Source organism: Salvelinus namaycush, chromosome 1 (genome assembly GCF_016432855.1).
Source record: "Salvelinus namaycush isolate Seneca chromosome 1, SaNama_1.0, whole genome shotgun sequence".
Taxonomy (NCBI): domain Eukaryota; kingdom Metazoa; phylum Chordata; class Actinopteri; order Salmoniformes; family Salmonidae; genus Salvelinus; species Salvelinus namaycush.
In genome coordinates, this window is record NC_052307.1 from 59158462 (window position 1) to 59180238 (window position 21777).

Sequence of the window (21777 nt, forward strand, 5' to 3'; positions counted from 1 at the left end):
TAGCTTCCGTCCCTCTCCTCGCCCCTACCTGGGCTCGAACCAGGAACACATCGACAACAGCCACCCTCGAAGCATCGTTACCCATCACTCCGCGGCCCTTGCAGTACAAGGCGAACAACTACTTCAAGGTCTCAGAGCGAGTGATGTCACCGATTGAAACGCTATTAGTGCGCACCCCGCTAACTAGCTAGTCATTTCACATCGGTTACACTAGCCTAATCTCGGGAGTTGATAGGCTTGAAGTCATAAACAGCTCAATGCTTGAAGCACAGGGAAGTGCTGCTGGCAAACGCAGGAAAGTGCTGTTTGAATGAATGCTTACGAGCCTGCTGCTGCCTACCACTGCTCAGTCAGACTGCTATATCAAATCATAGACTTAATTATAACATAATAACACACAGAAATACGAGCCTTAGGTCATTAATATGGTCAAATCCGGAAACGATTGTTTATTCTTTCAGTGAAATACGTAACCGTTCCGTATTTTATCTAACGGGTGGCATCCATAAGTCAAAATATTCCTGTTACATTGCATAACCTTCAATGTTATGTCATAATTACATAAAATTCTGGCAAATTAATTCGCAACGAGCCAGGCGGCCCAAACTGTTGCATATACCCTGACTCTGCGTGCAATGAACGCAAGAGAAGTGACACAATTTCCAGAGTTTAATATTGCCTGCTAACCTGGATTTCTTTTAACTAAATATGCAGGTTTAAAAATATATACTTTGTGTATTGATTTTAAGAAAGGCTTTGATGTTTATGGTTAGGTACACATTGGTGCAACGATAGTGCTTTTTTCACGAATGTGCGTGTTAAATCACCTGTTTGGCAAAGTAGGCTATGATTCAATGATAAATTAACAGGCACCGCATCGATTATATGCAGCGCAGGACAAGCTAGTTAAACTAGTAATATCATCAACCATGTGTAGTTAACTAGTGATTATGATAAGATTGATTGATTGTTTTTTATAAGATACGTTTAATGCTAGCTAGCACCTTACCTTGGCTCCTTGCTGCACTCGCAGTCTCCTCGTGGAGTGCAATGTAATCGGCCATACTCTGTGTCCAAAAATGCCGATTACGATTGTTATGAAAACTTGAAATCGGCCCTAGTTAATCGGCCATTCCGATTAATCGGTCGACCTCTAGTATGAAACTCTTGTTATGAAAGTTGTGTTGTCAATTTTGTTTTGTATTTAAACGCCACTTTAAACGTGTACATGACACTGCAACAAAATTTCCCCATTTGGGACAAAGTCAGTAAGTATGTAAGTACATATTAAATTGGGGACAGGTTGAAAAACACATGGAACATTCATGGACATTTTGCTAGCTTGCTGTTGCTAGCTAATTTCTCCATGAAGATAAACATTTTTTTTTAACCTGAAATGCGTATGGTCTTTTTTGCCCGGTTTTTCTAGAATTTTGACCCATTTTGAGTCATACAACATCGTGTGTTCTCTATTCCTACAATTAATCCACATTCTTTTCTTGTGGATTTTCTGTGGCGGTTGGCAAACACCTTTTTAAGGTGCAGAACCGCCACCAACTGGACTGGAATGTGGACCTCGTTCATCTTTCAATCACCCACGTGGGTATATGCTCCTAAAATCAATGAGATGGGAGAGGCAGCACTTGTGGCGCTTCAAGCATCTTAAATATAGCGTATTTCTATTTTAGTGCCTGACTACACAGAGGCTCGCGAGCAGTTTGGATGAAATTATTGAATAGCATATGTGTAAATTTTATTTTGCAACGTGGGCGGTTTGGTCCGCATGTACCGGTAACCCTATTTCTTCAAGGGTTTTCTCTGTTAGTTACATTAGTTGATCCTTCATTCCTGGTCCTGACCAAGCCGGAGTACCTGTATCAGTACCTCTATCAGTGGTGAGCAAATAGTACAGACGTGACTGAGCAAGCCTCCAGCCATCCAGGAACACCAGCCTGTTTTGAGTTTCCATTGAATCTCATAATGGTGTTCCTGAGGCTTTCTCTCTCCCCTGGGTGGGAGCATTATCTCTCCTGGCTGCAAGAACTCCATTATTTACCGAGCAGAGCACTGAGTCCGCCCTGATACAATGTTCCATTAGATTGCATCAGCCAGATTTATTGCTGGGCTCCTCATCTCTCTCACCGATCTGTGGTCTGGGCTCCGGATTCTGCATGAGGGAGGAAACGAAGGGGGTGGTTCGGGGAAACAGGATCTGGTGTGGGGCATTTCTCCATTCTGTAGACGGACAGAGAGGGAGGAAGGAGAGGAGCTGAGGGGCCTGGTCCTCGCACCTGTGAACCTCGTTTATGGCAGCGGAAACTCATCTGAGCTGCTCTGAGATAAGGAACTTGAGCCGCACCATGAATGAATCCCGCTCCCATGGTTTTTAGACAGACATATTTTTAATAATAACCCCACTCCTTCCTTGCCTTTATTAAATGAGGCAGTGGTGTGAACGGGGCTGTAGTCGTGAAGGAGAGCGCCATATGTCAGAGAGGTAGCAGCAGAGAGCCACCGTGTGAGGCCTTAGTCCTGTCTGCAGCACGGCCCAGCTCGCGCTGATCACTGTCTGGGGGAACGGTGTGCAGGGAAACACAATGCATGTTTCCTACTAGCACTCATGCCTTGTGGAGGTGTTGAGGTTTCCTGGGTTGCAAATATTCTAGTTTACAATCTCACACTCTGTTTACTTTATGGTCCTCGTAGTGTAAGCCGAAGGTCACATATGGGATCACATGCTTGTTATTGAATGCTGAAATGGCACTACAGAATTACGATGCAGGCTACATGTATTCTCTAATCCTAAACCTTTCCTCCTCGTGTTCCGTTTTCATCCAAGCCATGGCCAGTTGTTAGGAGTGACTCACTCATCCGTCAACCCACCCACACACACCAACGGTAGCAAATGGAATGGCAGCACTGCGGTCAAGTGGGACACCTGGGATGTTGGTTGCCTCTGCTCAAAGACAACGTAAAGAATAATTCTGTGTCCTTTCCTCTCTGCATTTTTTTGTAACTTAAGTAGAAGCTTACGCAGAAATCCACCCGATTTGCCTGGAGATCGTGCCATTGGTTTATGTGGCAATCATAACTATGAAGGCCATTAGGCCTGTTAATTTTCTAGACTGAGAGCTGCAGCTCCCAGGTCTGTAAGTGCTGATGGAGGAGGGTTTTGCTGTTACACTGTCTAGACAGGTACTGTACTATTTCAGCGGAGTGGTTTTAACTCTAGCTGTAAATTCCTAGCGTATAGCGGCTACTCCACTCTCCCTGTTATCTCTCTCCGGTCATTTTTTCCCTCTCCCCACCCCTTCTAGACCACCGCTCTCCTCCCCTTCTAGACCACCGCTCTCCTCCCCTTCTAGACCACCGCTCGCCCCCCCTTTCTCCGTTTCCCCGGTGATTTTCCTTTTGCTGTCATTTTTCTTCTTAGTATTAATCCGTCCTTGGTTCTCTGAGCCATATAAATGAAGGTAAACAACAGCCAGTCTAATCTACCCTCTCTCCTAACCGTTCATATCCCAATATTCACCGTGGTGCTGCTCATAGGGCAGAAAGCAGCAGTTGATTAAAGGACATAAGCCAGTTGCATCATGACTGTTTTCCACTCAGAGAGAACAGAACACACCGCGTTTATTCAGATACAGCGTTAAATGCACATGGTGCTGTAATCCTCCCGCCCGGCTACACGCTATACCATCAGAGCATGGAGGAAGGAGGATCCGGTTGCACAGGGTTTATTATTGGTGTCGTTCATACGATGATCAGTGTGACATGTTGTGTTTTTAGTGGGCCGTTTTAATATCACCAGGAAAAGTAAGATTTTGGAGCGTCTCAAAAAAATGTTTTTTTTATTTTTTTTTAAGTGGATTCATAATGAAAACAAATCGGTCTATTCTCCTGGGGATGATGATCTGGGGAATCCTGTGTGTGTGTGTGTGTGTGATCCCAGCCTCTCTTAGTTGGGTGGGTGTAAAAGAAACGCAATGAGCTGATCGATGCTATCATCAGCGTAAGAGCGTCTGACACGTTCGATCAGGGCTTAGTGCTCGGAGCTCAGCCCAGCCCATGTTGGAGCCTCACCGGGGTCCAGTTGTTGGTGCAGTGGGCCCCTGGGGAGCTCAGGGAGAGTGCATTACAAGTGCTTGGCTCAGTTGGAGAGCTACCTGCAGGGATGTTTGGGTCGTCAGCCGTATCCTGCCATTCCTACTGTTGAAAATATTTATGCCTTGGGCCTCCCGAGTGCCGCGGTGGTCTAAGGTACTGCATTGCAGTGCTAGCTGTCCCACTAGAGATCCTGGTTCGAGTCCAGGCTCTGTCGCAGCCGGCAGAGACCCAGGGGGCGGCGCACAACTGGCCCAGCTTCGCCCGGGTTAGGGGCGGGTTTGGCCGGCAGGGATTCCCTTGTCACATCGCGCTCTAGCGACTCCTGTGGCGGGCCGAGCGCAATGCACGCTGACCCGGTCGCCAGGTGTACGGTGTTTCCGCCGACACATTGGTGCGGCTGGCTTCCGGGTTAAGCGGGCATTGTGTCAAGAAGCAGTGCGGCTTATTGAGTAATAGTCATTATGCCAATTATTTAATTGGTCTCTTATTAGATTATGTTACTGTAGTCAACGCCCAGCCACACAGCAGCTCTGCTGAGACAGACAGCTGTAATGGGTGTAATTAGCCTACTGTTCTTGTTTGGGAAAGGTGGAGGTGGTGTAGTCGTAGCCTAATACTGTTTGGACTGTGTGAGTGTGCGATGAGGCCTGGGCTAATGTGGATGTTTATCTAATCTGCTTTCCTCCTGTTGGGTCATTGAGTTCAGTTGTGGCATTCGGATCAGACTGGGGAACTGGCTGCATTGTTATCTCCATAGATCTCTTTTCAGACCGGTTTGGCTCTGGTTTATTTCCTGCATCGGAGGTGTTCAATATCATTTGATAGGCTGACCTGTCCCCCCCAGTTGGGTGTGCATCTCATCTCCTGTGCTCTCATTAGTGAAGCACAGTGGAAAGCAGCCCCCATCACAGGCCTGGGAGAGTGAAGGGAAGGAAGGCTGGCTGCTCCTAGAGCCAATGATCACAACACACAATTCATCATGTTGCCTTTCCGTCCTCTCTATATTTAGAAGATAACCTCGTTAGCAAGACAGTGGGTCGTAAGGTATTTCTATCTCCCTCTTCCCAGTCTCTGAGGAGATGCAGATTTTCCGTTCCTTTGCAGAACCTCAGTCTACAGTAATGGGCCCAAGGCAGGCTGGCAGGCAACACACACGGCCCTCTCCCTCCATCTCCTCACTTCCACGTTCCCCCAGCGGGCGTTGCCATGGCAACTGCCTGGTGGACGGCGCTCGGAGTTGCGAGGGGGTAATGGAGTGAGCGCTGGTGCTCTACGTGACAGGGAATGAGATGAGGTGTATCTGCTGTTCACCTGCCCTGCAGAGAGACACTCGCAGCAGCAGAACAGGCCTCCCTCTCTCCGACTCTCTCCGGAGCCTCGGCCAGATAATCTACTAAGCTCTGAATTGCATGCAAGCCCACCTGTTACTGCGGCCCAAGTCCCCAATCCCGACACAGTAGAGAGATGGGAGCATGGACATGTGGTGTGTCTGTGTTTGAAGAGGTGAGAGAGGGCAGCTGTTCTTGCTGGTTCTTCTCATCTCACCGGTGACTCATGGGGAATGTAAATGGGACTTCATGGAATGAGAATGGATGGGTAGAATAGGCTGCCTGGGAGTATAACGGTAGATCAGGTCAGTGTGGATGTGTTGGGATTTGCGACTCTAAATTCTGTATACATCAAAGAAATTGGTGAAGAATTCTGCTTGACGGAATGGACGTGCCTTTGCGGTTAGGCTACACGTTGTGTGTTTTGCTTGCAGGCTGCAGCATGTCTTCCGAGACTCCTTCACTCTGCACCACACATTCACACTGCCCCCTGGTTTAGGCACTGCTTTTCATAATAGGGCCTACATGCTAACACTTGACGCATTGTTGGGTCATGGTGATGCGTGCGTTCTCTGAACATGTTCCATTCTCCCTCTCTGCCCTGAGAGGCCTTGTGCTGTGGCCCTTCCCTGACACGGAGCTAAAGGAGAGACGTGGGGCTGCTCGAGCGGCTCATTTGTCCAAGCTCCACGGTTTTCATGGTGGTGTAAATAGAAGAGCTGGAGCGGGGAATGAAAGGCCCAGTGTCGTCTGGTCAGGACGACCTTTCCAAAGACGTGACTGGAAGAGTTGGGTTTTTCCAGGCCTCTGCTCTGACCATAGCTGCTGGGCATGACCACGGAGTGAGGAACCATTCACTCCAGGGGAAACCTCCCCTTTGAGTAATGGGAGATTTTACTGCAGGCTGTGGCCACGTAGTGAATGAAGCGGTGAGATGGGTGAGGGGTGATGCACCACTCAAACTGATATTCTTTCAGATGGTAAAATCATCCATTGGCAATGAGGGTACTTTGCAGGACAACATAAATATAGGCTAGCTAGTTCTAACCTTTTACAATGTCCAATTTGTTAATTGAATCCGTGGGAGCACAGCTGAAAAAAGCCATCAGATCTGAGTGTGTGAATATATGTTTTTTGGGGAGAAATTTTCCGGTTTCTCTCCTTGACCGTGGCTTGGTAGTTTGTCTCTAGGCCTTGTTTCCCTTGGCTGGTTCTCTCAGGCTGCTCTCTGGAGCCCTGTGGCTGTAAGCCTATAGGGTGCTGGGTGCTACAGGGGGTAGTACCGCTGTTTCCTGGTGCCTTGTATAAGGGCCTTTCATCTCAGACACGTGGGGAGCGGCCTCTCTCCATGGGGATCGGCTCCCGGGAGATGTGGACAGAAGAATGTTTGTCAGGTTCGCCCCTCCTTCTCTAGCAGCTGCTTTGGGAATCTGTTCTACCTCACACTTGGAGTCAAATGCTCTCTGATGCTCGTTACCCAAAGTGTCACAATAATGGTATACATCTTTAAATGGTACTGCTCTGAATGTGGAGAGTCACTAGACAGAAGAAGCACTGCTTGTCTCCTGCACTTCCTCCTGCTCAATGGTTTTCTCACTCTACTGGCAAAAATGTGATCCTGAATAAATTGTGACATACACAGGTTATCTTCACAGGATGTAATTCTGTGGAGGGAGGATGTTTGAAATGGCAGTCACAGCAAGGCACATGGTGCACACTGCTCCTGCCTGACCCTACCCCAGCAGCTCCTCTGTGCAGGCAGACCAGTGTTGCAGAGCGTAGTATTGCAGCGTAGCAGAGCCCAGAGCTGAGCTGTGCTCTTCATGCTTTGTTTGAAGTCATGTGGATGGGTAGACAGAGACAGTGGGGCGCTCTGATGAAACGTAATGAGGGAACATGTGAGCGGGTTTCACAGAGATGGAACCGGCCACACAGTTTATAGACAGCCTGATTTTACAGCTGTATTATTCACGCCATCCCAGCCCCCCTCTCCTTATCTCTTCTTTCAACCATGGCCTTTTCCTTCTCTCCCTTTCCCCTCAATCCTTTTACGAGCGGCCCATCCTCCCCCCGGCTGGCTGAGCGATGAGCCATCGGAGGGGGGAGGATGTAGCCAGGCCTGGGCATTGACAGAGTAGTGAGACGCAGCAGGAGGTGAGCAGCTATATATAGAGCAGCTTTGGAGGAGTGATGTCATGGGCCAGAGGAGAGGTGGAGCGCTGCTGAGTTCAGTTGCCCAGCGTTTTACCGTCAGCTCTGGGAGACGGATAAATGAGCGTTAGATAAATGAAAGGAAGCCGATTGTCTAAGGCTGTTGGCAAGCGTGTATTGAGAAATGTTTGTTTTTGAAAAATAAGGATTAGAACTTAGATGTATTTATTCACTAAATGCTTGTCTTTTACTACTCAATACAGGTGTAATCAACATCACCCTGACAGCTCATGCTCACTTTGATGAGAGGAAGTGTGTGTGTGTGTGTGTGTGTGTGTGTGTGTGTGTGTGTGTGTGTGTGTGTGTGTGTGTGTGTGTGTGTGTGTCAGCTGATGTTGCTATTGTAACGGGAAGGGTGTTTTGAGTGTGGATTAGGGATGTATTGGTGCGTGTTGCATGGCGTGAGGGAGGATACTATTTCAATCTGTAGGGAAGGCCGATATGAAGTCAGGCAGTGCTGCTGGCATGAGTCTTGTTGACCCAAGAGTGACGCAGCAACCGAAACGCTGCTGCTTCCTCAAGGACAGGAAGGCGCGGTGCAGGTTCACTCTAACACACGTTGGCTAACAGAGCACAGTCACACTCTGCCAGTGGTTCAAACGCTCAATCTGGGATCAAATCAAATCAACTGTATTAATATAGCCCTTTGTACATCAGCTAATATCTCAAAGTGCTGTACAGAAACCCAGCCTAAAACCCCAAACAGCAAGCAATGCAGGTATAGAAGCACGGTGGCTAGGAAAAACTCCCTAGAAAGGCCAAAACCTAGGAAGAAACCTAGAGAGGAACCAGGCTATGAGGGGTGGCCAGTCTTCTTCTGGGTATGCCGGGTGGAGATTATAACAGAACATGGCCAAGATGTTCAAATGTTCATAAATGACCAGCATGGTCAAATAATAATAATCACAGTAGTTATCGAGGGTGCAGCAAGTCAGCACCTCAGAAGTCACACCTCATTATGATCCAAGGTCCAGTCTCTCTCTCTCTGTGTGTGTGTGTGTGTGTGTGTGTGTGTGTGTGTGTGTGTGTGTGTGTGTGTGTGTGTGTGTGTGTGTGTGTGTGTGTGTGTGTGTGTGTGTGTGTGGGGAGGGCTATGGGTTGTGTGGTGGGGTCATTCTGACCTGGCAGCAGTGCGCTCAGTGTTAAGGCACCATAGTTTAGAGTAGGGAGCAGCACACAACACTGACCGACTGACTGACTGGTTGGTGTGGGTGTTGGCCGATGCTGTGGGGAGCAGCTAGATCCTTGGAGTGTCAGGGGTTGCTGAAGCAGCTGTTGGCTGGGTCCTGCCCTCCCCGGTTTGCCTTTAACACCCCCGTTAGCATTGAGTCACGTGAGAGAGAACATTGTCCTACCCTGTAGCCCAGTGATGGCTCCTCTCCGTCATCAGGCCCTGACATGCTCACACACACACACACACACACACACACACACACACACGTCACACTGGCTGCACCTCTCCTCTTCGGCACGAGAAGCTGGAGTGTTTGTGAACTCATGATACACATCCAGTCGTTATTAGCATTACCTCCTCACATAGTCGTCATATAGCTTTGCTCTTTCATAAAGCTTTTCCAGTATGAAATCTGATACTGTATAAAAGCCTGGGACTTGGCTCCAAAACTGGAGTCCAGATCCTGCTGCAGGCGTGTGGGCAGCTGCCTGACACCCAGCTCCTCTCCTCAGACACAGGCCTATTTTAACACGGACCAGAGAGACTTGTTTCTGCTATTAGTCCTCTGTATGCCCCACTGTCAGAGGACGCATGTGTGAGAGAAAGAGGAGAGTTGGAGCCCAGTGTGCATGTGACTGAACTGAACGGTGTGGTCGTAATGTGACCGAGGGCTTTGTGAGTGTGTGACTGATGTGTGAAAGTGAGTGTCTTAGCTGTGTTGTGCTGTGGGAGCCGAGCTGCGTTCATATCAGGCCCAGACTTTTATTGCAATGTGGCAGCGACGGCACAAAGAAGCGCCCTCTTCATATTGATCGTTAAACCTGATTCTTAAGTACAGAAGGCGGTTGGCTATAGCCCATCACCACCTCCTCCAAGACAGTCTCTCATGGACCCTATCCCTGCCTTTCAACAAACTAAATGTAGCTGGAATGAGTTTTTCCTGTATATTTTCAGGGGAGGAAAAACTGGTTGTGTTGTATGGAGTGGTATTTTGGTTTAGAAGGGCCACCGTAGATTTTAGTCAGGCTCCGTAAATGACAGCTGTTGGGTGAGAGGGCAGTACTCTGCACCGGGCCTTTTGTGTTGGTAAATATGGCGGTGTTGTAAAAGTGTAAAAATGCTCTCGTTTACGATGCGTCTTCAGTCTGCGCCTCGGCCTCTCATTTCCTTCTGTCTGATCTCTTCCTGCTGCTGAGCCCCTCACACCTTCTTACACCCCTTTCCTGCCGTGCCTCACCTAGCAACCCGCCTAACACCACAGCTGTGTGGCTCAATCAAATCAAATTGTATGTCACATGCTTGGTGAACAAATTCAGTGAAATGCTTACTTACGGGCCCTTCCTAACAATGCCGAGAGAAACACAAGGAATAAATACACTTTGAGTACCGATAACTTGGCTATATACACAGGGTACTAGTACTGAGTCGCTGTGAGGAGGTAGAAGGTAATATACATATAAGTAGAGGTCAAGTGGCTAGGCAATAGGCTAGATAATAAACAGTAGCAGCAGCGTCACAAGAGTTAGTGCAATAATTGTCCATGCAGGAAGCTATTTAGTTAACTATTTAGTAGTGTTATGGCTTGGGGGTGGAAGCTGTTCAGGATCCTGTTGGTTTGAGATTTGGTGCATTGGTACCGTTTGCCGTGCGGTAGCAGAGAACAGTCTATGACTAGGTTGGCTGGAGTCTTTAACAGTATTGAACCACTACAGCCCGGTCGATGTGGTTGGGGCGTGCTCGCCTTCCGTTTTCTGCAACCTTCTGGACATACAACCCACAGAGCACTAACACACACCTATAGGGATGGCCTATATTCCGTTCGGAAGAACTGTGATTGTAGCATGCTACTTTAGAGTCAATGTTGTTAATTTAGCATATCGATCTAAGGTAAATTGGCCAGAACAGTTTGCCAGCTGCGTTATGTTTTGTGCAACCTGGCTGTACAGGGGTCTCCGTCTGTTATGCTTTAAAGCACAAGCAAATTGACTTGATATTGGCGGTGTACTTAGGCGTGTGTGCAGCCAGGACTCTGAACCTGCCTGACAGCCAGGACTTGGAACGTGTGTGCGTATATATCCGTGTGCGTGCACGTCACACTCTGCCTAGCCCCTTACATGGACATTTGCAGTGTGGCTTGCATGGGTTGCTAAGCAACATGCTGCTCTAGTATTCTCAGGTTCGGATATCTTTAATTTCATAGCCTGAGAAGGTTGGAAGGAGGTGGACAGAGCTGTGTGTTACAGTCCAGGCCTACGCCCTTTGACTTCACATAATTATTTTCCATCTGTCATCTAGGCAAAAGAAGACTGACCTCTCTCACCAAGCTAGGCGTAAAAAGGGCAGGAAGGGAACAACATGATAGAGTGAGATGGAAACATGTTAACCATGCCAATAAAGCCCATCAAATTAGGGAGAGGGGCAGAGGCAGGTCTCAGTGTTGTGACAGGAAGAGGAGGAGAGATAGGTTTCTGTTGTGACAGGGAGAGGAGAGGTAGGTTTCTGTTGTGACAGGGAGAGGAGAGGTAGGTTTCTGTTGTGACAGGGAGAGGAGGAGAGGTAGGTTTCTGTTGTGACAGGGAGAGGAGAGATAGGTTTCTGTTGTGACAGGGAGAGGAGAGATAGGTTTCTGTTGTGACAGGGAGAGGAGAGATAGGTTTCTGTTGTGACAGGGAGAGGAGAGGTAGGTTTCTGTTGTGACAGGGAGAGGAGAGGTAGGTTTCTGTTGTGACAGGGAGAGGAGAGGTAGGTTTCTGTTGTGACAGGGAGAGGAGAGGTAGGTTTCTGTTGTGACAGGGAGAGGAGAGGTAGGTTTCTGTTGTGACAGGGAGAGGAGGAGAGGTAGGTTTCTGTTGTGACAGGGAGAGGAGGAGAGGTAGGTTTCTGTTGTGACAGGGAGAGGAGAGGTAGGTTTCTGTTGTGATTGGGAGAGGCGAGGTAGGTTTCTGTTTTGACGGAGAGGAGGAGGGGCAGGTCTTAGTGTTTTGACAGGAAGAGTAGGAGATGCAGGTTTCTGTTGTGATGGGGAGTGGAGGCAGGTTTCTGTTGTGATGGGGAGTGGAGGCAGGTTTCTGTTGTGATGGGGAGTGGAGGCAGGTTTCTGTTGTGATGGGGAGTGGAGGCAGGTTTCTGTTGTGATGGGGAGTGGAGGCAGGTTTCTGTTGTGATGGGGAGTGGAGGCAGGTTTCTGTTGTGATGGGGAGTGGAGGCAGGTTTCTGTTGTGATGGGGAGTGGAGGCAGGTTTCTGTTGTGATGGGGAGTGGAGGCAGGTTTCTGTTGTGATGGGGAGTGGAGGCAGGTTTCTGTTGTGATGGGGAGTGGAGGCAGGTTTCTGTTGTGATGGGGAGTGGAGGCAGGTTTCTGTTGTGATGGGGAGTGGAGGCAGGTTTCTGTTGTGATGGGGAGTGGAGGCAGGTTTCTGTTGTGATGGGGAGTGGAGGCAGGTTTCTGTTGTGATGGGGAGTGGAGGCAGGTTTCTGTTGTGACGGGGAGTGGTGGCAGGTTTGTGTTGTGACGGGGAGTGGTGGCAGGTTTGTGTTGTGACGGGGAGTGGTGGCAGGTTTCTGTTGTGACGGGGAGTGGTGGCAGGTTTCTGTTGTGATGGGGAGAGGAGGAGGAGTGGCAGGTTTCTGTTGTGATAGGGAGAGCGGGAGTGGTGGCAGGTTTCTGTTGTGATAGGGAGAGGAGGAGGAGTGGGAGGTTTCTGTTGATAGGGAGAGCAGGAGAGGCAGGTTTCTGTTGATAGGGAGAGCAGGAGAGGCAGGTTTCTGTTGTGATAGGCTAGAGGAGGAGAGGCAGGTTTCTGTTGTGACGGGGAGAGGAGTAGAGGCAGGTTTCTGTTGTGACGGGGAGAGGAGTAGAGGCTGGTTTCTGTTGCGAGGAGGAGAGGCAGGTCTGTGTTGACGAAGATTAGTAGAGGCTGGTTGCTGTTGTAACAGGGTGAGGAGATGAGGCAGATCTCAGTGTTGTGATAGGAGAGGCCTGTTTCTGTTGTGACGGGGTGAGGAGAACAGGCAGATCTCAGTGTTGTGATAGGGAGAGGAGGTGAGGCTGGTTGCTGTTGTAACAGGGTGAGGAGAAGAGGCAGATCTCAGTGTTGTGATAGTAGGAGAGGCCTGTTTCTGTTGTGACGGGGAGAGGAGGAGATGCAGGTGTCTGTTGTGACAGGGAGATGAGGGGAGGCAGGCCGTTGTGTTGTGACAGGGAGAGGGTATGCAGGTTTCTTTTGTGACAAGGAGAGGAGGAGAGGCAGTTTTCTGTTGTTATAGGGAGAGGAGGAGAGGCAGGTTTCAGTGTTGTGATAGGAAGAGAGGCAGGTCTCAGTGTTGTGATAGGAAGAGAGGCAGTTCTCAGTTTTGTGATAGGGAGAGGAGGAGAGGCAGGTTTTTGTTATGACAGGGAGAGGAGGAGAGGCAGTTTTCTGTTGTGATAGGGAGAGGAGGAGAGTCAGGCCTCAGTGTTGTGATAGGAGGAGAGGCAGGTCTCAGTGTTGTGATAGGAGGAGAGGCAGGTCTCAGTGTTGTGACAGGAGGAGAGGCAGGTCTCAGTGTTGTGACAGGAGGAGAGGCAGGTCTCAGTGTTGTGATAGGAGGAGAGGCAGGTTTCGGTGTTGTGACATGGAGAGGAGGAGAGGCAGGTCTCAGTGTTGTGATAGGAGGAGAGGCAGGTTTCGGTGTTGTGACATGGAGAGGAGGAGAGGCAGGTCTCAGTGTTGTGATAGGAGGAGAGGTTGGTCCTAGTGTTGTGATAGGAGGAGAGGCAGGTTTCGGTGTTGTGACATGGAGAGGAGGAGAGGCAGGTCTCAGTGTTGTGATAGGAGGAGAGGTTGGTCCTAGTGTTGTGACAGGAGGAGAGGCAGGTCTCAGTGTTGTGAGGAGGAGAGGCAGGTCTCAGTGTTGTGAGGAGGAGAGGCAGGTCTCAGTGTTGTGAGGAGGAGAGGCAGGTCTCAGTGTTGTGAGGAGGAGAGGCAGGTCTCGGTGTTGTGAGGAGGAGAGGCAGGTCTCGGTGTTGTGAGGAGGAGAGGCAGGTTTCGGTGTTGTGATAGGAGGAGAGGCAGGCCTCAGTGTTGTGATAGGAGGAGAGGCAGGTCTCAGTGTTGTGATAGGAGGAGAGGCAGGTCTCAGTGTTGTGATAGGAGGAGAGGCAGGTCTCAGTGTTGTGATAGGAGGAGAGGCAGGTCTCAGTGTTGTGATAGGAGGAGAGGCAGGTCTCAGTGTTGTGATAGGAGGAGAGGCAGGTCTCAGTGTTGTGATAGGAGGAGAGGCAGGTCTCAGTGTTGTGATAGGAGGAGAGGCAGGTCTCCGTGTTGTGATAGGAGGAGAGGCAGGTCTCAGTGTTGTGATAGGAGGAGAGGCAGGTCTCCAGTGTTGTGATAGGAGAGGAGGAGAGGCAGGTCTCCAGTGTTGTGATAGGAGGAGAGGCAGGTCTCCAGTGTTGTGATAGGAGGAGAGTCAGGCCTCAGTGTTGTGATAGGAGGAGAGGCATGTTTCTGTGTTGTGATAGGAGGAGAGGCAGGTCTCAGTGTTGTGATAGGAGGAGAGGCAGGTCTCAGTGTTGTGATAGGAGGAGAGGTTGGTCCTAGTGTTGTGATAGGAGGAGAGGCAGGTCTCTGTTGTGACATTGAGAGGAGGAGAGTCAGGCCTCAGTGTTGTGACAGGAGGAGAGGCAGGTCTCAGTGTTGTGAGGAGGAGAGGCAGGTCTCAGTGTTGTGAGGAGGAGAGGCAGGTCTCAGTGTTGTGAGGAGGAGAGGCAGGTTTCGGTGTTGTGATAGGAGGAGAGGCAGGCCTCAGTGTTGTGATAGGAGGAGAGGCAGGCCTCAGTGTTGTGATAGGAGGAGAGGCAGGTCTCAGTGTTGTGATAGGAGGAGAGGCAGGTCTCAGTGTTGTGATAGGAGGAGAGGCAGGTCTCAGTGTTGTGATAGGAGGAGAGGCAGGTCTCAGTGTTGTGATAGGAGGAGAGGCAGGTCTCCGTGTTGTGATAGGAGGAGAGGCAGGTCTCAGTGTTGTGACGGAGAGGAGGAGAGGCAGGTCTCCAGTGTTGTGACGGAGAGGAGGAGAGGCAGGTCTCCAGTGTTGTGACGGAGAGGAGGAGAGGCAGGTCTCAGTGTTGTGACAGGAGGAGAGTCAGGCCTCAGTGTTGTGACAGGAGGAGAGGCAGGTCTCAGTGTTGTGAGGAGGAGAGGCAGGTCTCAGTGTTGTGAGGAGGAGAGGCAGGTCTCAGTGTTGTGAGGAGGAGAGGCAGGTCTCAGTGTTGTGAGGAGGAGAGGCAGGTTTCGGTGTTGTGATAGGAGGAGAGGCAGGCCTCAGTGTTGTGATAGGAGGAGAGGCAGGTCTCAGTGTTGTGATAGGAGGAGAGGCAGGTCTCAGTGTTGTGATAGGAGGAGAGGTTGGTCCTAGTGTTGTGATAGGAGGAGAGGCAGGTCTCTGTTGTGACATTGAGAGGAGGAGAGTCAGGCCTCAGTGTTGTGACAGGAGGAGAGTCAGGCCTCAGTGTTGTGACAGGAGGAGAGTCAGGCCTCAGTGTTGTGACAGGAGGAGAGGCAGGTCTCAGTGTTGTGAGGAGGAGAGGCAGGTCTCAGTGTTGTGAGGAGGAGAGGCAGGTTTCTGTTGTGATAGGAGGAGAGGCAGGCCTCAGTGTTGTGATAGGAGGAGAGGCAGGTCTCAGTGTTGTGATAGGAGGAGAGGCAGGTCTCAGTGTTGTGATAGGAGGAGAGGCAGGTCTCAGTGTTGTGATAGGAGGAGAGGCAGGTCTCAGTGTTGTGATAGGAGGAGAGGCAGGTCTCCGTGTTGTGATAGGAGGAGAGGCAGGTCTCAGTGTTGTGATAGGAGGAGAGGCAGGTCTCCAGTGTTGTGACGGAGAGGAGGAGAGGCAGGTCTCCAGTGTTGTGACGGAGAGGAGGAGAGGCAGGTCTCCAGTGTTGTGACGGAGAGGAGGAGAGGCAGGTCTCCAGTGTTGTGACGGAGAGGAGGAGAGGCAGGTCTCCAGTGTTGTGACGGAGAGGAGGAGAGTCAGGCCTCAGTGTTGTGATAGGAGGAGAGGCAGGTCTCAGTGTTGTGATAGGAGGAGAGGCATGTTTCTGTTGTGACAGGGAGAGGAGGAGAGTCAGGCCTCAGTGTTGTGATAGGAGGAGAGGCATGTTTCTGTGTTGTGATAGGAGGAGAGGCAGGTCTCAGTGTTGTGATAGGAGGAGAGGCAGGTCTCAGTGTTGTGATAGGAGGAGAGGCAGGCCTCAGTGTTGTGATAGGAGGAGAGGCAGGTCTCAGTGTTGTGATAGGAGGAGAGGCAGGTCTCAGTGTTGTGATAGGAGGAGAGGCAGGTCTCCGTGTTGTGATAGGAGAGGAGGAGAGGCAGGTCTCCAGTGTTGTGAGAGGAGGAGAGGCAGGTCTCCGTGTTGTGATAGGAGGAGAGGCAGGTCTCCGTGTTGTGATAGGAGGAGAGGCAGGTCTCCGTGTTGTGATAGGAGGAGAGGCAGGTCTCCAGTGTTGTGACGGAGAGGAGGAGAGGCAGGTCTCCAGTGTTGTGACGGAGAGGAGGAGAGGCAGGTCTCAGTGTTGTGACGGAGAGGAGGAGAGGCAGGTCTCAGTGTTGTGATAGGTAAAGGAGTAGAGGCTGGTTTCTGTTGTGACAGGGAGAGGAGGAGAGTTAGGTGTCATTGTTGTGATATGGAGAGGCAGGTCTCCGTATTGTGATCGGGAGAGGATGAGATGCAGGTTTCAGTTGTGACAGGGAGAGGAGGAGAGGCAGTTTTCTGTTGTAATAGGGAGAGGAGGAGAGGCAGGTTTCAGTGTTGTGATGAGGAGAGGCGGGTCTCAGTTTTGATAGGAAGAGAGGCAGGTCTCAGTTTTGTGATAGGGAGAGGAGGAGAGGCAGGTTTTTGTTATGACAGGGAGAGGAGGAGAGGCAGGTTTCTGTTTGATAGGGAGAGGAGGAGAGTCAGGTCTCAGTGTTGTGATGGGGAGAGGAGGAGAGGCATGCCTCAGTGTTGTGATAGGAGGAGAGGTTGGTCCTAGTGTTGTGATAGGAGGAGAGGCAGGCCTCAGTGTTGTGATAGGAGGAGAGGCAGGCCTCAGTGTTGTGATAGGAGGAGAGGCAGGCCTCAGTGTTGTGATAGGAGGAGAGGCAGGCCTCAGTGTTGGGAGAGGAGGAGAGTCAGGCCTCAGTGTTGGGAGAGGAGGAGAGGCATGCCTCAGTGTTGTGATAGGAGGAGAGGCAGGCCTCAGTGTTGTGATAGGAGGAGAGGCAGGCCTCAGTGTTGTGATAGGAGGAGAGGCAGGCCTCAGTGTTGTGATAGGAGAGGCAGGCCTCAGTGTTGTGACACGAAGAGGAGGAGAGGCAGGTCTCAGTGTTGTGATAGGGAGAGGAGAATAGGCATGTTTCTTTTACAGGGAGAGAAGAGTCATCTTTCTGTTTTGAGGACGAGAGGCAGTTGTCTGTTTTGACAGGGAGAGGAGGAGAGGCAGGGCTCGGTGTTGTGATTGGAGGAGAGGCAGGGCTCGGTGTTGTGATTGGAGGAGAGGCAGGGCTCGGTGTTGTGATTGGAGGAGAGGCAGGGCTCGGTGTTGTGATTGGAGGAGAGGCAGGGCTCGGTGTTGTGATTGGAGGAGAGGCATGGCTCGGTGTTGTGATTGGAGGAGAGGCAGGGCTCGGTGTTGTGATAGGTAGGAGGAGAGGCAGGGCTCGGTGTTGTGATAGGTAGGAGGAGAGGCAGGTCTCAGTGTTGTGATAGTTAGATGAGTAGAGGCAGGTTTCTGTTATGATAGGAAGAGAAGTAGAGGCCGGTTTCTGTTGTGACAGGAAGAGGAGTAGAGGCAGGTTTCTGTTGTGACAGGAAGAGGAGGAGAGGCAGATTTCTGTTGTGATAGAGAGAGGAGGAGAGGCAGATTTCTGTTGTGATAGGGAGAGGAGTAGAGGCAGATTTCTGTTGTGATAGAGAGAGGAGGAGAGGCAGATTTCTGTTGTGATAGGGAGAGGAGGAGAGGCAGGTTTCTGTTGTGATAGGGAGAGGAGGAGAGGCAGGTTTCTGTTGTGATAGGGAGAGGAGGAGAGGCAGGTTTCTGTTGTGATAGGGAGAGGAGGAGAGGCAGGTTTCTGTTGTGATAGGGAGAGGAGGAGAGGCAGGTCTCAGTGTTGTGATAGGGAGAGGAGGAGAGGAAGGTCTCAGTGTTGTGATAGGGAGAGGAGGAGAGGAAGGTCTCAGTGTTGTGATAGGGAGAGGAGGAGAGGAAGGTCTCAGTGTTGTGATAGGGAGTGGAGGAGAGGCAGGTCTCAGTGTTGTGATAGGGAGTGGAGGAGAGGCAGGTCTCTGTTGTGATGGAGAGGAGGAGAGGCAGGTCTCAGTGTTGTGATAGGGAGAGTAGGAGAGGCAGGTTTCATTTGCGACAGGGAGAGGAGGAGATGCAGGTCTCAGTGTTGTGAGTGCTGTAGGCAGGGAGATGTTGAGGCGAGGTGGATCTCTCTGATCAGACATGTCTGGGGAGAGCCATGAAGGTAGAGGCTGGCCGAGCTGGCTTCATTAACACAGACAGGGAGAACCAAAGACAGAGGGGCAGCGATGACAGTATTCGGGACGTAAAGCCTTTGTGTGCTTAATAACAGTCCTGTCACTCTGCCAAGGACTCTGGGAGTGTGGGATTAGCCTGAACAATCAGGACTGCAGGATCAAAACAAGGAGGCAGGAACGGCGAGGTCACACAGCTACCATCTGTGCTGCCGCAGTGAAGGGGGGGGGGAGGGGAAGGCCAGGGCTGGCGGCTCAGGATCCACAGGCAACAATGAATATCTGGAGGCAGTGGCAGCATCTCAGGCTCATAGTGCTCTGCTCTGCTGTGTTCAGGCTGTTAACTGTCTAACTGCTGCAGCAGAAACACACACACACACACACTCCTCTAACTAAAACAGACTGGTCTACTGCTGGTCTACTGCAAAGTCAACACACTCGCTCACACACATTCCCTGGCTTGTTTCTCTTTTCATACAATTGCATTTCCATGTTGAAAAGCTCATAGAATGTGTGGCCTTGAGGATTGAAACACACTGAATAGACATCTCACTCTGCCTCCGTGTTAGAGAGGTAACGTTATCTTTATTCATTTCTGTGCTCGGCCTACACTCTCTCTCTCTCCCTCCCTCTCTCGTTCTCTCGCTCTCCCTTTTCTTTCCTGGTCTGAGGCTGTAGGCTGCACCCCCACTCCTCTCCTCTGCGCTTCCTGTTGTCTCCCTCGCTCCTTTCGCAAACATGAGCCCATGCACTTTTCAGTGGGAGAGGCACAGAGCGGTGGCCAACGGGTTTTGCAATCTATGTTTGATGGAGCCAAGCAAGCACTCTACATGTTTGTGGTTTGTGTGCATAAGGAGGGTGGGAGGTCTGCTTGGTAAATATACTGAAACAACTTCCAGGCTTCAGCTGTGATTTGGTTCGATACTGTTTGGGAATAAGATGTTGTGTGTCCACAAGCCTTGTGCTGCTTTCTGTAGCAGTTTTGTGTGCTTTGATTTACACTGTCGCTCCAGTGGTGTAGCCGAGGTTACACTTTGGCAATTGACTCATGAGGAAGACTAGTTGTTGTGCGATATTTAGCCAACTACTTGTGTGATCGCCTCCCCAAAAACAGAGAAAAGTATGCAGGTGATGCCTTCTTACTCGTACTCGTACACGGTAATACCACAGTTGTACAACGGTTTTGGTGATACACACTCATCATAAATATCCTTTGAGTCCCCATCTGTTGTCCAACCGTCTTAAAAGCGCTGTGTAAACAGGCCCTAGGTCCATCCGACTCCTTATCTCACCCTCTCTCCCTGTTTCCCTTTTGTCCCTTCGTTCCATCCAGTTAATTTTTCCTCCGGGCCTCTTCTCTTTCCTTCCTCTGTCTCATTCCCACTGTTTCCTGCAGGCCACACGGTTCTGGCTCGAGGCAAACACGGTCACACAGAGCTCACATGAGTTCTGTGCAGAGCGGGGGGGGTCAGTACTCCTACCTAAGCATAGTGTGGAATGGTTCAGTCCAGCTGTCTGTTGCCGTTGCGCTGCACAGGCACTACTCTGTGAAGTTGTTTGGGAACTAGGCTACCAGGAGTCGCGTTAACGCTGAGTCATGCTGCGTTTTGTAAGCTCAGATCGTAAACGCTTCTTATTGTAATTTCTACTCTGCTTCAGTCACAGTTCGATCCAAATCATGAATGTAAAAGGACTGATTTTGTGCTTCAGTTGCACTTCTCCACTCGGATGAGAAATCTTTGCTATCTGTTGATAAATCAGTTTCCTGCGTTCACGAACGGGCATTCGATCAGCGGACAGCGCTCTGACTGATGTACTTTTGTCTGGTGTATTTTTTCTCCTGTAGCAAGATATAAACTTGGAGGAAAACATTAGGAAATGTAGCTGGCTACAATTAACATAAGCAATTGGGTGGCCATGCATCGTTTTTGCAAAAACAAATACCTTGCTTTTTCATTGTATGCTAATTGACCTATGTGTGGCCGTTAGACAAAGTGTTGCATTTCTGTTGTCATCTGATGAAAACAAAGGTAATTTCTGCTGAATGTGTTGCATTAATTTTTTGTGTGAATGAAAACTACAGTTGCATGTCCCTGATCACTCTAAGGGAAAGGGGGTACCTAGTCAGTTGCACAACTGAATGCATTCCACCAAAATATTTTCTGTATTTAACCCAACCCCTCAATCTGCCTTAATCGACGTCCACGTTATCGGTGCTTGGGGAGAAGTTGTTGTTGGGGTTTAACTGCCTTGCTTCAGGGCAGAACTGTAGAGTTTTCCACATTGCCGGCTCAGGGATTCGAACCAGAAACCTTTTGGTTACTGGCCTAATGCTCTTAACCGCTAGGCTACCTGCGCAAACACTGTTGACTTTCAATGTAAAACGCAGGTGAAATGGTTTAAAATGCAGATTTTTTTTGATGCTCTACGTTTTGAAAATGCTGATTTCTAAAAGCTAATGACATAGCATTTTCATTCTTTATTCTCAATACTCATCTCACATCCTCCTCTCCTCCATAATTCCTGACTGGTGAGGCACTTGTTTGATCTATCTATATGTGTGTGTTTGAGAGGGAGAGAAAACGAGAGGGAAGAGAGAAATGTAGTGCATCTCGATTCAGCAGGCCGGTGCAATCCCCGGGCCTGATTTAATAATGCATCCCAAAGACAGTGTGCTGCGGATGGGGGAGCAGCGGAAGGGGTGGGGGAAGGGATGGTAGGGGAGGGATGATGTAATGTGTAATCGTATCCAGGCTGCTTTATGAAGAGGCTCTCTGCATTAGCACTGTGGCCTGGACTGCTGGCTCAATCATCAATAATTCACATGCTCCTTTTAGTGCGTCTCACCTTTCCTCTCCCCTCCCAACACTCTCCCCTCCACTGGTCACACCTCAGTGCTGCTTCCTGCCACTGCCCAGTCAACATGCTCCTCCAAGCATGCAGTCCAATCAACTCCTTTATTAAGCGCTTACTGTACACTAGGGCATATTTATTTTATTTTTGTTTTATTTAACCTTTATTTAACTAGGCAAGTCAGTTAAGACTTGTTCTGTGGAGTGATGAATCGCACTTCACATCTGGCAGTCCGAATGATGAATCTGGGTTTGGCAGATGCCAGGAAAACGCTACCTGTCCTAATGCATAGTGTCAACTGTAAAGTTTGGTGGAAGAGGAATAATGGTCTGGGGCTGTTTATTAGGGTTCGTGCTTGGCCCTTAGTTCCAGTGAAGGGGATTCTTAATGCTACAGCATACAATGACATTCTAGACGATTCTGTGCTTCCAATTTTGTGGCATCAGTTTGTGGAAGGCCCTTTCCTGTTTCAGCATGACAATGCCCCCGTTTGCTAAGCGAGGTCCATACATTAATGGTTTGTCGATCGGTGTGGAGGAACTTGACTGGCCTTCAGAGCCCTGACCTCAACCCCATCAAACCCCTTTCGGGATGAATTGGAACGCCGACT

At 49.9% G+C, this 21777-nt stretch overlaps 1 protein-coding gene across 3 annotated transcripts in view; it reads left to right on the forward strand.

Annotated features, from left to right (window-relative positions):
- Positions 1-21777, forward strand: part of LOC120046325 (ankyrin repeat domain-containing protein 11-like) — a 137310-nt gene that overhangs the window by 45794 nt on the left and 69739 nt on the right. The window lies entirely within an intron of this gene.